Below are 14137 nucleotides of genomic sequence, written 5' to 3'. Positions count from 1 at the left end.
TTTTTAAATTCAGATGGGATTTCTTGAATTCTGGTGCATTTTAAGAGTCATGAATTACTCTGTAGTACGCTACACAAAGTGTTTAAGAAATTTAAGCAAAGCACCTAATAAAGCAACAAAAAAAAAGAAAAAAAAAAGTGAATAGCCATACGTTTATTGTTATTCTCATAGCATATCATGAAAGTGAAGTGTGGAGGATTCGATATTTACTTTACAGGAAAAGAACTTCACTTCCCATAATGCCACAGACAGTAACGTCATACGCAAAACTACATGTTGCGTACGGTAGCCTACAAAGTGTTGAGATGTGTTGATGGAGAAGAATAAAAGGACAAACGAGAAGGAAAAAGGGCATTTTTCTCCAGATGGAATAGAAACATCACCAACGGAAATTGATAGCCTGCGTACACCTAAAATGTAACCGGACTTGATGGATTATTTTTAGGGCTGGGTATCGTTCAAAAAATGTCGATACCAATACCGATACCGATACCTTGATTTCGATACCGGTTCCTGAACGATACTTTTTTCGATACCAATTTTATGAAATCCATTTTAACAAGATTACATAACACATTACCTCAGAAAAACTTTGGTTTTATTTTTTCAGTTTGACTCATGCTCCTTAGTCAGTCCAGAAAGGAACAAAAAAAAAGGCACAAAGGAACAAAATATTTTTTTATAAAGAGCTCATGCTCACCAAACCTGAATTTGTTTGATCAAAAATACAGTAAAACTTGTAATATTGTGGAATAGTATTACAATTTAAAGTAGTATTTGAATATATTTCAAAATGTTATTTATTCCTGTGTTGTCAAAGCTGAATTTTCAAAATCATTACTTCAGTGTCACATGATCCTTCAGAAATATGAAAACAGTTTTTGGAAACTATGATACATTTTTTCATGATTCTTTGATGAATAAAAAAATTCAAAAGAACAGCATTTATTTGAAACAGAAATCTTTAGTAACATTACACATGTTTTAAGGTCATTTTTGATAACTTTAATGCATCCTTACTGAAAAAGAATTCTGACCAACACATTTTTGAACGGCAGTGTACATTCAGTAGGTCATTATTGCAATATAAACACTGTCAGAGTGATCAACAGGTATCTCTTCAGTTACCAGTCGAAGACGGAGCAACTTTCTGCTCTTATGTTTACTCCGTGCACTGTCAAGGGCTTCATCATATCTGTCGCGGTACCGTCTTTGCAGCAATTATTTTACCGCAAATACTGCATCGCACGCTTGGCATTGAGAATGGAGAAATGTAGCCACACTTTTGATCTGCTTTTCCACATCTTTAAGGTATTGTGAGTGTGTGTGCTCGCGTCTCATTGAGTATGTGCGCGAGTTTGTGTGTGTGTGCTCGCGTCTCATATGAGAATGTGTGCGTGGACTGTTTGTGTGCGCGCGCGCCTCTCATATGAGTATGTGCGCAGAGTTCCGCACGTCTCGTGTGTGTAGAGTTTGCGTGTATGTGCGTGAGCGACTTTAGGCGTGTCGTTGTGCATTTCATACATGGCAAAAAATCTCATGCGATCGTAATCTGGGCTCGTGCATCAAGAGGATTTGGCTCAAAGGAAGTTTTCGAACGCTGTAGCTACAACAGTGAAGGGGCGAGAAGTTGTCTAGTGTGTATTTTATGCTTAAATTCTGCAAACAGAACAAAGTTGTGTATGACTATTAGTTGAACTTTTTCACCCTCTAACAACGCTCACGTACCGTTGTGTTTGGTCACTGATGTCAAGGTTTATGTTCGCAGAGATGTGAAAACACGTCAGACAGTTGTATTTGGAGATAATAATGGTTTACTTGCCGCTGTGTCTTTGGCGTTTTTCTTCTTTCTTGCTCTGTCTTTTGGAAAATCCTGAAGGGTATGAGCGCTTCATGATGACATTTTTAAATTTAAATGCCCGCGTAGCGCTGTTACTGACAGCTAGTGGGGGACCTGATGGGGGGTGCGCGACGGTGGATGTCACTTCAACATTACAGTGATTAGGGCACTCATAGTGTTTGTCGTTGCATAGGAGGAATCCCTCTAGTTTGGGGGGCCCCTCTCACGGAGCAGTACTGGAGAGTGATTGCGCTGTCTCACTGTGATGGTTTGTTTACAGTGGTTGATACTGTTTGACGAGGGCAGATACACAACCTAAACGACCGTGCGGCCATCGGGGGCCCCCTTCAGCTGGGGGCCCTAGGCAGCTGCCTACCTTGCCTACCCCATTGCGACGGCTCTGGCTATGCCTATATATGTTTTTTCTTCTTCGTGGCGCATTTTTTGACTGATGCGTGGCGTGAGCGGAGCGAATTTGGAGCGGGAAATAGGGCGACGCTCCGTCCTTTTGAAATTGCCGCTCTGCGCTCTGTCCAAGATCCGCCCGCTCCCGCTCCCCGCTCGCTCCCGCTCCACTCCGCTCACATGCTCTGGTCTAGAGAGACCGCGTTTTTTTTTTACAGTGTGTTCAGGGGACAGGCAGCTAGCGGATAGTGAGGAGATGTTTGCTGTACAGTATGTGACAAAAAATGTTTGGGCCTAAAAAACGCGTCGCATCACTTAGAGCACCTTTAAAGGGTCATGAAACCCTAAACCAAATTTTCTGAGATTTTAACAGAGGTATGTGTGTTGAACACCATTGAAGACAATGTTAGCATGTGTTAGATTTAATAGTAGGGGGGAAATGGTTAATGGGTTTTTTTTTTCCGCTATTTTCATCTTCCGGGTTTAAAATCTTCATCGTGTGGCACAGCACTATAGTACTTTGATGACTCATCGGTGTCTCATTATTATTCATGTACTGAGTTTTCTTATCCAATGAGAAGACACTTGCTCTTAATTATTCATTACACCACGTGGAACTTTCCAATGACAGACATGTCAAACTGTGATATCGCGTAGTAGATGAGAGAGGCAATAATGGGATGCGCGTTTGTTTTCGTGGTGCAAAAGTTCCAGTGCATCTTTCCCCGCAATGCCCCGGGCTAGACTCTGACTGCGGGCAGATGGTTGGCCATCAACAACGGCCACATCTAAACTATGTATGTAGCAACCATTCAACGGGAGAATGGTGGACTTCGGCCTTGTACACCAATGCAGGTTGTGTCTAGTGATGCTGTCCCGAGGATTTTCTATCGCTTCAGAGGTGTGTGTGTGTGTGTGTGTGTGTCTAAAATGTAACCCTGACCGTTTTACTTGCCTTTTGCTAAATAATCACTCGTTATTAAAATTTAGATATTTAGAAAATACCTCAAGTGTATGGAACGTATGCTTAATTTGTGAAAATGTCTGTCACTGTCCATCTTTATTATGTGGGTTTAGGGGGCGCGTAGATCTAGGCTGTGTACGGAACGTTTTTTTTAAGCGAAAAATGTATTATTTTCAAATATATGCATTTATAGTGTGCATAGAAACAATTTATATGTTTTAAATACAATTATGATTACTGTAGGCTAATATATGTAGCAGGGCATTCAGTTACTTTTGAAAGGACAAAAATAAGGTGTCCGTGTATTTCATTAGACTTTAACTTTGCCAGCAAAAAAAAACAACAAAAAAAAAAAAACACACCCACTCCAAAGAGGGGGGTTTCATGACCCTTTAAATGTGCAAGGGCCTGTTTACACCTGGTCACTTCATGCGTTTTTTCTGATCAGATATATCTGTCAGATTTATCAAAACGATTTACACCTGGTCACATAAATGTGTTTTCACAAAACGGATACTTAAATAAACAGGCCCTTAAGGTGATGATACACAGGGTAACTTTTTGAGCAATATTGCTGGGCAACGTTGCAGTCAAGGGGCAACCAGATGAGACACAGGGCCCACGACCGATCTAAATTATCCAGATAGCAATTTATTGCTCATTTTCAATGGGAAAGCCCATTTTTTGCCCAGCAACGTTGCCCTGTGTATCATCACCTTTACACTCTGGTCTTTTCAGAAAACGCATGACGTGGCCAGGTGTAAACAGCCCCATATAAGGGCCGCCAGCCTTTTACAGAACTCAACAAAACATGAATTGTATACATTTAAGGTTTGCACACGGGCAATCTGTTGTTACTATTTGGCTCACTTATGGGCACTTTTTCGGTTCAGTTATTTAAATTTGTGCAAAAGTAAATTTGCTGACTCTCTAAATGTTTTCAGAAGCAGCCTCAACCATGATCGATGCAAACTAGACCAGGGTTTAAAATAAAATAGGCTAGGCTACTATATTGTCCTGTTGGAGGAAAGAAAAACTGCTGAAGTGTAATCGTTTTATGAGTGGCAGTTTCCACCGTGAAGTATCGACATCGACATCAACATCAACATGTCCTTTAATAGACAAAGTCTATTTAGACGCAAATGATCATTATTACAGCTATAATGAAACGTTAAAACGAACTTACCGTAACATGTGAAGTTATTTTCTGATTCTGAATACTGCGCTGCTTTGGATGTGTGAATACACACACACACTGCTTTCGGTTTCACTTGAGACTCTGTTCCCGCTAAAAACACAGCGCGCGCCTCAGGCTGAACGTGATGACGATGGACTACTACGTGCTTTACCTACTGGATACTGCACTGAACTAGGACTCGGTCTAGTGACACTTAAAATAAAACAAATAGGCATATTTAAAAAAAAATAAAAAAAAATAATTTGTTATTTAAATTAATAAATAATATACATAATAGGCTATGTTATAATTCACTTTTCAAATCGAAGGATACTTGGTAAGCAATGGGCGTTCACTAAATTTGGGACACCTAAGTTCTGATGTGTACAATATCACAGACAAGTCAATAGTTCATGGGTCTGACAGAAGAGCATGACAGTAATGTCATTTTTTTATATATATTTTATTTTTATTTTTTTTATTGTTGTTGATTGTTATTAGCCTACTTGTATAGTATTTTGAGCATTAAAAAAAGTGTGATGTTTGTGATGTATGAATGCAGTAAAAAGAGGATTGATTGCAAAACTAAATCTAAAATGTTTTTTTATTATTACTATTATTAGCCTTTTTGTAACAACCTAAAGTTATGAACTGCTTAAAAAAAGGACAGTATGGTTTTGGGCACACTCATCTATGCGTTTCAGATGAAGAAAATAACTAGGGATTTCTGGAGATAGTCTTTCACGGTATAGTTATTAAATTCCTTAGATCCACAATTGAGGATATTTTATATTATTGTTATATATTATTACATATGATTAAAATACAGGTAATACAACAGAAATAATCCAACACTGGCCTTAACATGAACCATGATTCATGCTGGGGAAAAAGTATTTTTGTCTTGATTGTAAATAACTATCCATCTACACAAATATACTGTACATCTTTGTAGAACACCTAAGGATCATGGAGTAAAATTATGACAACTAGCTAACTCTCGCCATATGAGCTACATTTAATCAAATAAAAATTGGCCTAATAGGCCTACACATTATAAAACTGTCTGTCAGTTTGTATTGAGTAGTCGCTATATTGTAAGGCTACCGTCAACAGTTTGGTTACCAGCATTCTTCAAAATATCTTATTTTGTGTTCAACTTAAGGGTAAATATAAATGATAACTGACTTTTCATGTTTGGGTGAACTAAACCTTCAGGCTAATGTTCTTTAACATGCAGTGGTATTTATCATGCATTGAGTTGACAAATTCAAGACTTGGTACTATAATGTCAGTGTTGTGCATAGGACACAAATTGTTTAAATAATAATAATAATAATAAAAAAGTTATCTGACTCGAGTTATTGTTATATATCTCATATTTCATTTAACTATTTAAATAATATATAATGAATCAATATAGGCCTATAGAAGATAGGCCCCATTGTGTTCAGCCAACTAAACATACTTTGTTCTGTAATTCATTAGGTAAACATGAATATTTATGTTGTGGCAACTTATAATTTTAACGTAATATTTTGAGTTGCGTGGACTTCAGTCCCTGAGTTAGTTGCCCGATAAGTTGCCCTGTTATTTCAAGTTGACCCAACTTTTTTTTTTTTACATTAGAGTTAGGCATTGTTAGGCTGTATGTAATTTGTTTTATGTCTGTACACAAAATGGTTAATGCATATAGGCCTATCATTCTGCAATGAGGTAAAATTGAATGTCCTTTTTACAAACTTAGAATTACTAACATTTATGAACATTTGAATAATTTAATAGTTCATGCGTTTATTTGTTCATTTATATTTTCTTTACAAGAGAGGTGACTCCTCGGTGTTCATCCTTTCATAAACATTGTGTGATGTACTATGCATTGTGTTTTAGGCTTCCACTTTTGTTGGTGTCACAGGATTGTATTGGGTTTATATTGCGCCGGGTGATAGCAAGTTCGGAATGGCCAAAAATGCTAAACAGGCAAGCAAACATGTTTTGAGACAGAGGCTGTGCAAAGGATTGTGGGTGATTGGATGATACAAAATGAAGGCCACAGAACGAAAGCTGATTTCCAAGGATCCACCAGATTGAGACCTCTTTCGCCGCCTATGATCCCACTATCCTGTGTGTAAGGTTTTGTGACAGTTAAAGGGTTAAAAAGGCATCTGAAAGTTGAAGTTCAGAGTCAGTTTTAAGATGTAGATTTTTCCCAATATTTTTCAACTGTCATTTTATTTCTAGCGAGAAATTAGTATTCTTGTCATATATGCTTGGTTTTGGGTGAGTTAGTCGTTTTGCTGAAGTGCTCGTATGTTCTCCACTAGATGGAGCCACGTTACTTTGGACTCACTCATTTCAGTCAGCGATTCAACCCAAAACCATCGATGAGAGTGTAGCAGATTTCAACACCTGTGAGGTTTGGACTGTGTTTCTGTTTCGAGGGGTTATTTTGCACCCCTCACGAAAATACACGAGACCTAATCAAATCCTGAATCTACACTGTCATTGTACTGTGTTGTGGGGATGAAAGCTTCTCTCAGGTAGGCCCTGATCTTCATCTTGTGGTGACTGCAGAAATATCCACTCTTCAACTCTGGTTTACACTTTTGTGAATTATCTGCAAAGATAAAGTAATAAGTTATGATAATGAAGTCTTAACTGTGGCATCTGTGAGTTATCTTGTGCTCAAATTGGATGTTCTGCGTGTCTCTCATCTTCATACAGCAATAAGAGCTGCAGACTGATTTACATAAAGTGTAATTTCCATAAACTCATCAGCTAAAGGATGCTTGTGCTGTTGGAGTATATATGAACATGTAGGTATGACAGAAAGCTATCTGTATTGTGCAGTTATAACATGTCAAACAGTGCTGGTGAATTTCCACCAAAACATGGTATTAGTATGGTTTTTGGAAATAGTATCATCATTAATCAAAAAACAAAAAAACAACAGTAACCATGTCACTGCCATGGCATACTTTAATGTTTCTCATAAATGTCTTACTGAGTATCATTTCAGTGCTTATTCTCAATTATAAAAATATAAGGATTTTTTTTTAAACTCAAATAGAAAAAATAATAATAATAAAGTTGGATAAATGTGTTTTACAAATCATTTCAGTTACATATTATTTTGAATATATATATGAAATAAATTTTTAACAATATTTACTGTATGTCTTGTAATTATTTATTATATTTACAAAAATGTAAATTATCAAATTATATCAAATAAATAACTAAAATGTATTTTAAAAATAATAATTATTTTAATATATATATATATATATATTAGTCTACCAAGACACTTTCCTGATATATTTATTTGGCCAATTCTTTCTACAGTAGTAAACATTTGAAGTGGATCAAAACCTTTCATCAAAGTTCTACATGAATTTTGAACAATACCCGTTCTTGTCTTTGATGACAACTTTGATGAACTTTTTTGATCCACTTCAAATGTTGACTACTGTATCTAATCACATCATAAATGGACATGCATAACAGTGTTGTAGTCCAAGATCTTATTTTCAAGAGCATTTGGATTTTGGCCTGGACTTGGACTCGAATGAACCGGTTTCGACTAGTCAGAAAATATGGAGTCGAAAATTCCTTGTCCAGTCTCGAGTACTACGACACTGGTGCATAAAGTAAAAAGGGAAACTTTGCATTATCATGCACATTATACTTATGAGTGTTATCAGTTGCCATTGGATCTCCAGGATATCACTGGCTACTAATAGTAATTGTGAAATAAGGCACTGTTGCATCGGCAGTGGGATATATGAGATGACATATAACAGGAATGAAGTAAAGAGAAGGTAATTGGGGACGACTGCCCCTGACACGCAGGGTGACCCTGGTCTCCAGCCAAACCTCCGGAATCCATTGCTATTGATTTGTGGCTGTTTAATGAGTGTTGTGCTGAGAGGAGACTGATGCCGGATCATGCACTTGTCCCTGGTGTCGTAGTCTGTATATCTCGGATCTGTCTTGAGAATGTAGTTCGGGTCGTCAAATGCTTGTAAACAGCATCTCTGCACTGTAGCCCTGTTGCACAAACACAGTTACACTTTTACCACCAAAATAGTGCTGTTACTGTTGCTCGGCCAGGATCTATGAGCCTCTATGACGGTGAGGCACTGCACTGGGTGATTGATTAGTTGAATGATTTGGTAATAATAATAATAATAAAAGTTTTCTAGTTTTGTGCTATCTAGTTTCTAGAGTTGCTGTTAGTTTGAAATGTTCACCTGGTTCAGAATGAGCACATTTAAGAGGTTGGTGTGAGGCAAAAAAATAATAATAATAATTTCAGCAAAATTATGCTTCCTTCTAAAATACCTTGATTTGTCTAAATTCACTCATGTCCTTCTTGAAGAAGGCACTCACAAAATGTATTGTTTAATTATTTTTATATACTGCTGCAGGGTATTGTTAAAAATATGTGTATTTGCACATGTAGCGTGGTTTGCTTAGCAACATGCTAACTTAATTTTGGGATCAACTGTGATAAGTCAGCCTGATAACTCATGTTTCAGGTCAGAGGTCACTCTTCCGCCAGAACTGGACTTGTGTACGGCCCGTTACTGGAAATCAGTGTTACTAACATCTATCTGATGTTAGTAAACAGCAGATGCTTTTCAGATGAAGTGATCTTTAACAGACATCTTGCAGACGTACTGTACGTGTGCTATCTGGGCTGTTTCTCTGACTGAAAATATAGCCTACTGGGAGAGAGTGCTGAAGCTCCTCAGGTCGTATTTTTGGTGGCATATTTGTAGAAATTATCATTCTTTCTAAATGTGATGTACATATATCCTGTAACTTCCAAATAAACAGAAACAGCCTCGACTGAATAAGTAAGTGTTTCCACTTTCTTTTGTGAAATAGACCTAACGGTAGCCTAATTTATTTCTATGTGACTAATGTGCAATTTTGACATAATTTAATTCATTATGATCAATGTATCACTTTTTATTGTAAACCTGTGGTAAAACATCGATGCTTGGGTTTTAAATATTCAAGTAAACAACAAAAATGGCAACAAACGGTCGCTTTTATCATGTTTGTTTTGCGATCACGCTGTTTCCAGTGATTTCTTTCTGATTAGTTTTCTGATAAAACTTCCATTTGTTGAGGCTATTAGCCCGGCACGGCCCGTTTGAAGCCCTGGCTCGCACTGGCCCGACAGTGGAAACGTGGCAATTCAGATTCCTCAATCGGAATGAATTCAGGGTGTCATCAACACTCAAAATGTCCCTCAGCAACATGTGTTTTTGTTGTTGCTCACTTTTTTTTTTTTTTACAGCAACTCTGAGCACTTTTCATATTCTTTATCCTGGCTGAAGCACTTTTTTCAATCTATAAGAATAATACAATCAACCTATGTTAGCCTATAGTTTAAAGTTAAATATATTAATATTAATACGTTGAGTCTTATTATTATTATTATTTGACGGTGATTTCACATTTCTTGTTTGTATGAAGGCTAAATACAAATAAAATATTAACAATCATTTATTTGTACCATTTTTATTTCTAAAATATGATATAGTTTTATAGGAGGAGGTTTCAGAGACTTGGCAAATACATTTTTCAGAAGTTTGTAGGTGGACATTCATTGTGGGCGTTCTTGGCAGTTTTTCCTGAGGCTTTTTCCGGAAGGTCACTCTTCCGCCGGAACTGGACTTGTGTACGGCCGTTACTGGAAATCAGTGATAGTAGTTTAGAAAGTTATACATATTTTTCTTACAAAGATGCATGGCTTCACTTCAGAAGGCCTTTATTAACCCCCTGGAGTCGTCTGGATTACTTTTATGATGGATGGATGCTCTTTTTTGAGCTTCAAAAGCTCAGGCTCTATTCACTCCCATTATAAATCTGGGAAGAGCCAGGGTATTTTTTAAAGGGATAGTTCACCCAAAAATGAAAATTCTGTCATCATTTACTCACCCTCAAGTTGTTTCAAACCTGTATGAATTTCTTTTTTCTGCTGAACACAAAAGAAGATATTTTGAAAAATGTTGATGGACCCCAATGACTTCCATAGTAGGAAAAAATAATAATACTATGGAAGTCAATGGGGTCCATCAACTGTTTGGTTACAGACATTTTTCAAAATATCTTCTTTTGTGTGCAGAAAAAAGAAATTCATACAGGTTTGAAACATCTTGAGGGTGAGTAAATGATGACAGAATTTTCATTTTTGGGTGAACTATCCCTTTAATATAACTCAGATTGTGTTTGGCTGAAAGAAGTCAAATACACCTATGGCTTGAATGGGATAATTTCCATTTTTGGGTGAACTAACCCTTTGAAGTATATTTTAGTTTACCATAAATATTTGTCATTACATCTATCAGTACACTTTAACCATATTTCAAAGACGCAATTATAAAACTACTTATAAATATGAACTTAAGTCCCAATTAAGTGGGTCAAAAAGAACTCTTATGTTCAACTAATTTCATTTTATATACATTTAAACTAAAATACCTTTTCATTCAATTGCAATTAAGTGTCCATTCAGTTAATTTTAAAGTATATTATTTCCGTAATAAGTGTAAAATATGCTAAAATGTACTTCTTTCTGACAATAAACAGTTGCACTTTGGTTTTTTGCTTTATATGTTGGTCAGGCGGTCTCTTTCTGTTGAAGTGGGTGGTTCTTGGCAAGAACAAGCTGCAATGTTGACCTTTTGCTGTTTAGTTTAGGCTACACAAGAGCTGGTTTTGGAACAGAGCTGTAGTGTCATCCGTAGCTCAGTGTTTAAGGCTGTAAAAGCATTATTATTTGAACCTCAATTTAATCCAGAGTCTTAGGGTCCCTTGTGTTTGTCTTTGGCTTTTCCAAACCCACTCTTGTTTTCCTGAATTAGTCGGATCAATGTTGCTGTTGTTCCACTGAGGATTTCCGAGCTGACTGCTTTCATTCGCTGACATTTCCCTCAGTGCTCCCTTTTTAACGGAGGGTGAGCCCCTTCTAAAATGTTAAAAGTGCCGCCATCAATCTTCCCACCTCAGACAAGTGTCAGGCCAGTAGTCAGCCTCGCACTCTTCTCCTGTTTGTTGGCCGCAATCCACTCAGTTTAATTGAAAATTCTTCCCATACCTTGACACTCGAATAACAAAGAGGGCATAAGTTTTACCCTAACTGCTATCCAGACACATTTCAATTATCCCTGTGTTTGAATTGTAATCATGGTCTGTGCCATTCAAAGAGCTTGCAGCAGTTTCCTGAATACCTCTATTACTGCAAGCTGAAGATTATAGACCTGGGAAACAGTGGGAAGAATGCGGATTCCATTAAACAGATCCCATTATAAATCATAGAGGCATGCTTTAAAAAAAAATCTTAATTTTAATAGTAAAAGGGTGTAAAAATGCTAAAATGTTGTAAAAATTTGTTAACAGCAAGTGCCTTTACTCTATATAAGACCAGTAATGAATCTTAATAGCGAGAATTGAACCCTAAAATAGTGTTGCTGTTACTTTTTGTATTGTATTACCATTGACTATGCATGTTTTAATTTTTTGCATTCAGCACTTGATAACTCAATATAAAGATTCAATGGTAACACTTTATTTTGACAAGACATCATTCTACTGACCAAAAGTAACTTTTGCAACTACATGTCAACTAACTCTCAATAGAGTATTAGTAGACTGTCTGCTTAATATCTGCTAACTCTTTTATTGTGATGCTCCCCAACAGACATTCTACTGACTATAAGTAACTTTGAAACTACATCAGCTAATGCTGGGTACACACCAAAAGATTTTTTACATCTTATAAGATTTTCAAAATGTGATAGACCACAAACATGAGGACAACAAATCCTAGATTTAAGAGTTTTGCTCCTATAGTGTGTGTGGTGTGCCATGATGTGACAAAGACAGCACACCACACACAAACAGATTCTCAACCAGAGTCTCGACTGTGAACACAGGAAATCTCGCAAAATCTCGTGAGACTTCAGAATAAGCATGGCGGACGATATGCAGGAAGAAATTGCGATGATAGTGTTTGGAATGATTTTAACAGAAAATTCACGTGAAAAAACAAACAAACATTGTACCCACCATTATAATAACCTTAATACAGAAATATATTAATTCTTTATTGTCTTTATTGGATTTATTGTCTCTTTAGAAAATTTTTTTGAATCCCTCTATAGAACCTCACTGAACCCTTAACATTCAGCTTCCTGCAAGTGTGTGTGTGTGAGAATGACCGTGTCTTCCATCATCTCGCTTTCTGATTGGATATTGTTTCGTTTCACGTGATAATCTCCAGAACGTGCGCGTGTTTGTCCTCGGAGTTCACCCCACACATCAGGATTTCTGATCGTAAATATTAAACATGTTGAATATTTACGATTCGCGATCGGGGCGGCTCCGACGTTCTTCCGATCAGGTTCGGACACTCTTAACACACCTCACACCAAGGGAAAATCTGATAAAATAATCTGTTAAACCATCAAGATAATCGGGACATAGCTAGGATTGTTGGAAGGGGGGAAATTGGCCCAAAATCAGCCCGATTATCTTTTGCTGTGTACCCGGCATTATTCTACTAACCCTAACCCTAACAGTCTACTAATACTCTGAGTTAGTTGACATGTCATTGCAAATTAATTCAAAGTTAGTTGACATGTAGTTGCAAAGTTACTTATAGTTAGTAGAATGTCTAAAGCGGACTATTGAAATGAAGTGCAGCTGATTCAAGTTGCAAACTCAAATGAACGATGCTTGAATTTATATTTCCGGTTTATTTAACCGGTTAATCAGCCACCCGTAGGTATTGGCATCTATTTCCCCTAAGCTTAACCTACAGCTGCAAACCACATCTTGAGATTACATAGATGATGACAGATTAACAGTGAGGAGGAGGTAAAGGATTGTGTTGAATCTGCTGCTGTGAGCGGTCCTCTGGGGATCATTGTCCCTCTGGAACTCTTTGAGTCTTTGAGTGTGATGAAACAGACGCCAGTCTCTAGTGAGATTCCAGCTCCTGCTGTCGTAGCCTGAGGCGACGTCTGTGCCTGGAGCACTCCCAGTGCGAATCCCTATTCTTCCCCATCCGCATGTGTTCCTGAGTGACTCGGGCTTCTCTCTCATTCTCAGTCTTTGCTGGAAAGTAGGTCGCTTCCTCAGATCAGAATAAATCTCAACAGTAATTGAATACATTTATGAAAATAAATTTGTAAACAGGATTTTCTTTTCTGCGACCCTACATTGTACAAACACAGTGATGTCCCAAGCCGATCTCAAGAAGTCCCCCTGTGATGCAAATAAAGTTTTTAATGTTGTTTATATGTCTATGTTATGTTTTTAATATGCTTTAAGTCAAACCATGTGTAGATTCATAAGTTGACACCATTGCTGAATATTTTCTCTTTAAAACTGCAGTGAACCAAAGATAGTCTCAAAAAACACGATTTGAAATCACTGGTGTTTTTAAACATTGCGATTGCAATTTTTTATTTTTTTTTTGCTCTTTATCTTTTGTATTATTCAACAAAGACAAGCTTCATTAATCATTAATCATATCATTAATAGGGATGGGAAACTCTAGGCATCTCATGATCCGATCTACTTATTTTTACCTATTAATTAATCTTATTAATAAAACTTAAAATATTTATTTAATTACATATGTAATTATAAATACTTTAAAAAATAATTACACTGCGTGTGTGTGTGAGAAAGAGAGAAGCAAGCAGAATACGGTTGTTTAAAGCACACG

At 37.0% G+C, this 14137-nt stretch overlaps 1 protein-coding gene across 3 annotated transcripts in view; it reads right to left on the bottom strand.

Moving 5' to 3' along the window:
- LOC309509895 (uncharacterized protein) overlaps positions 1–14137 on the bottom strand; it is a 328406-nt gene that overhangs the window by 29899 nt on the left and 284370 nt on the right. Inside the window, exon 1 of one of the 3 annotated variants that reach the window (XM_082184867.1) lies at positions 4396–4505. The exons of the other annotated variants lie outside the window; for them this stretch is intronic. The gene's annotated coding sequence lies outside the window, so the exon portion shown is untranslated. Of the gene's footprint in view, positions 1–4395; positions 4506–14137 lie in introns of those variants that run through there. 3 annotated transcript variants of the gene reach the window in all.

This window comes from Leuciscus leuciscus, assembly GCF_965113295.1.
Source record: "Leuciscus leuciscus genome assembly, chromosome: 1".
Classification (NCBI taxonomy): Eukaryota; Metazoa; Chordata; class Actinopteri; order Cypriniformes; family Leuciscidae; genus Leuciscus; species Leuciscus leuciscus.
The sequence above is the reverse complement of the archived record's forward strand: the minus strand, read 5'-3'. Positions and strand labels throughout refer to the sequence as shown.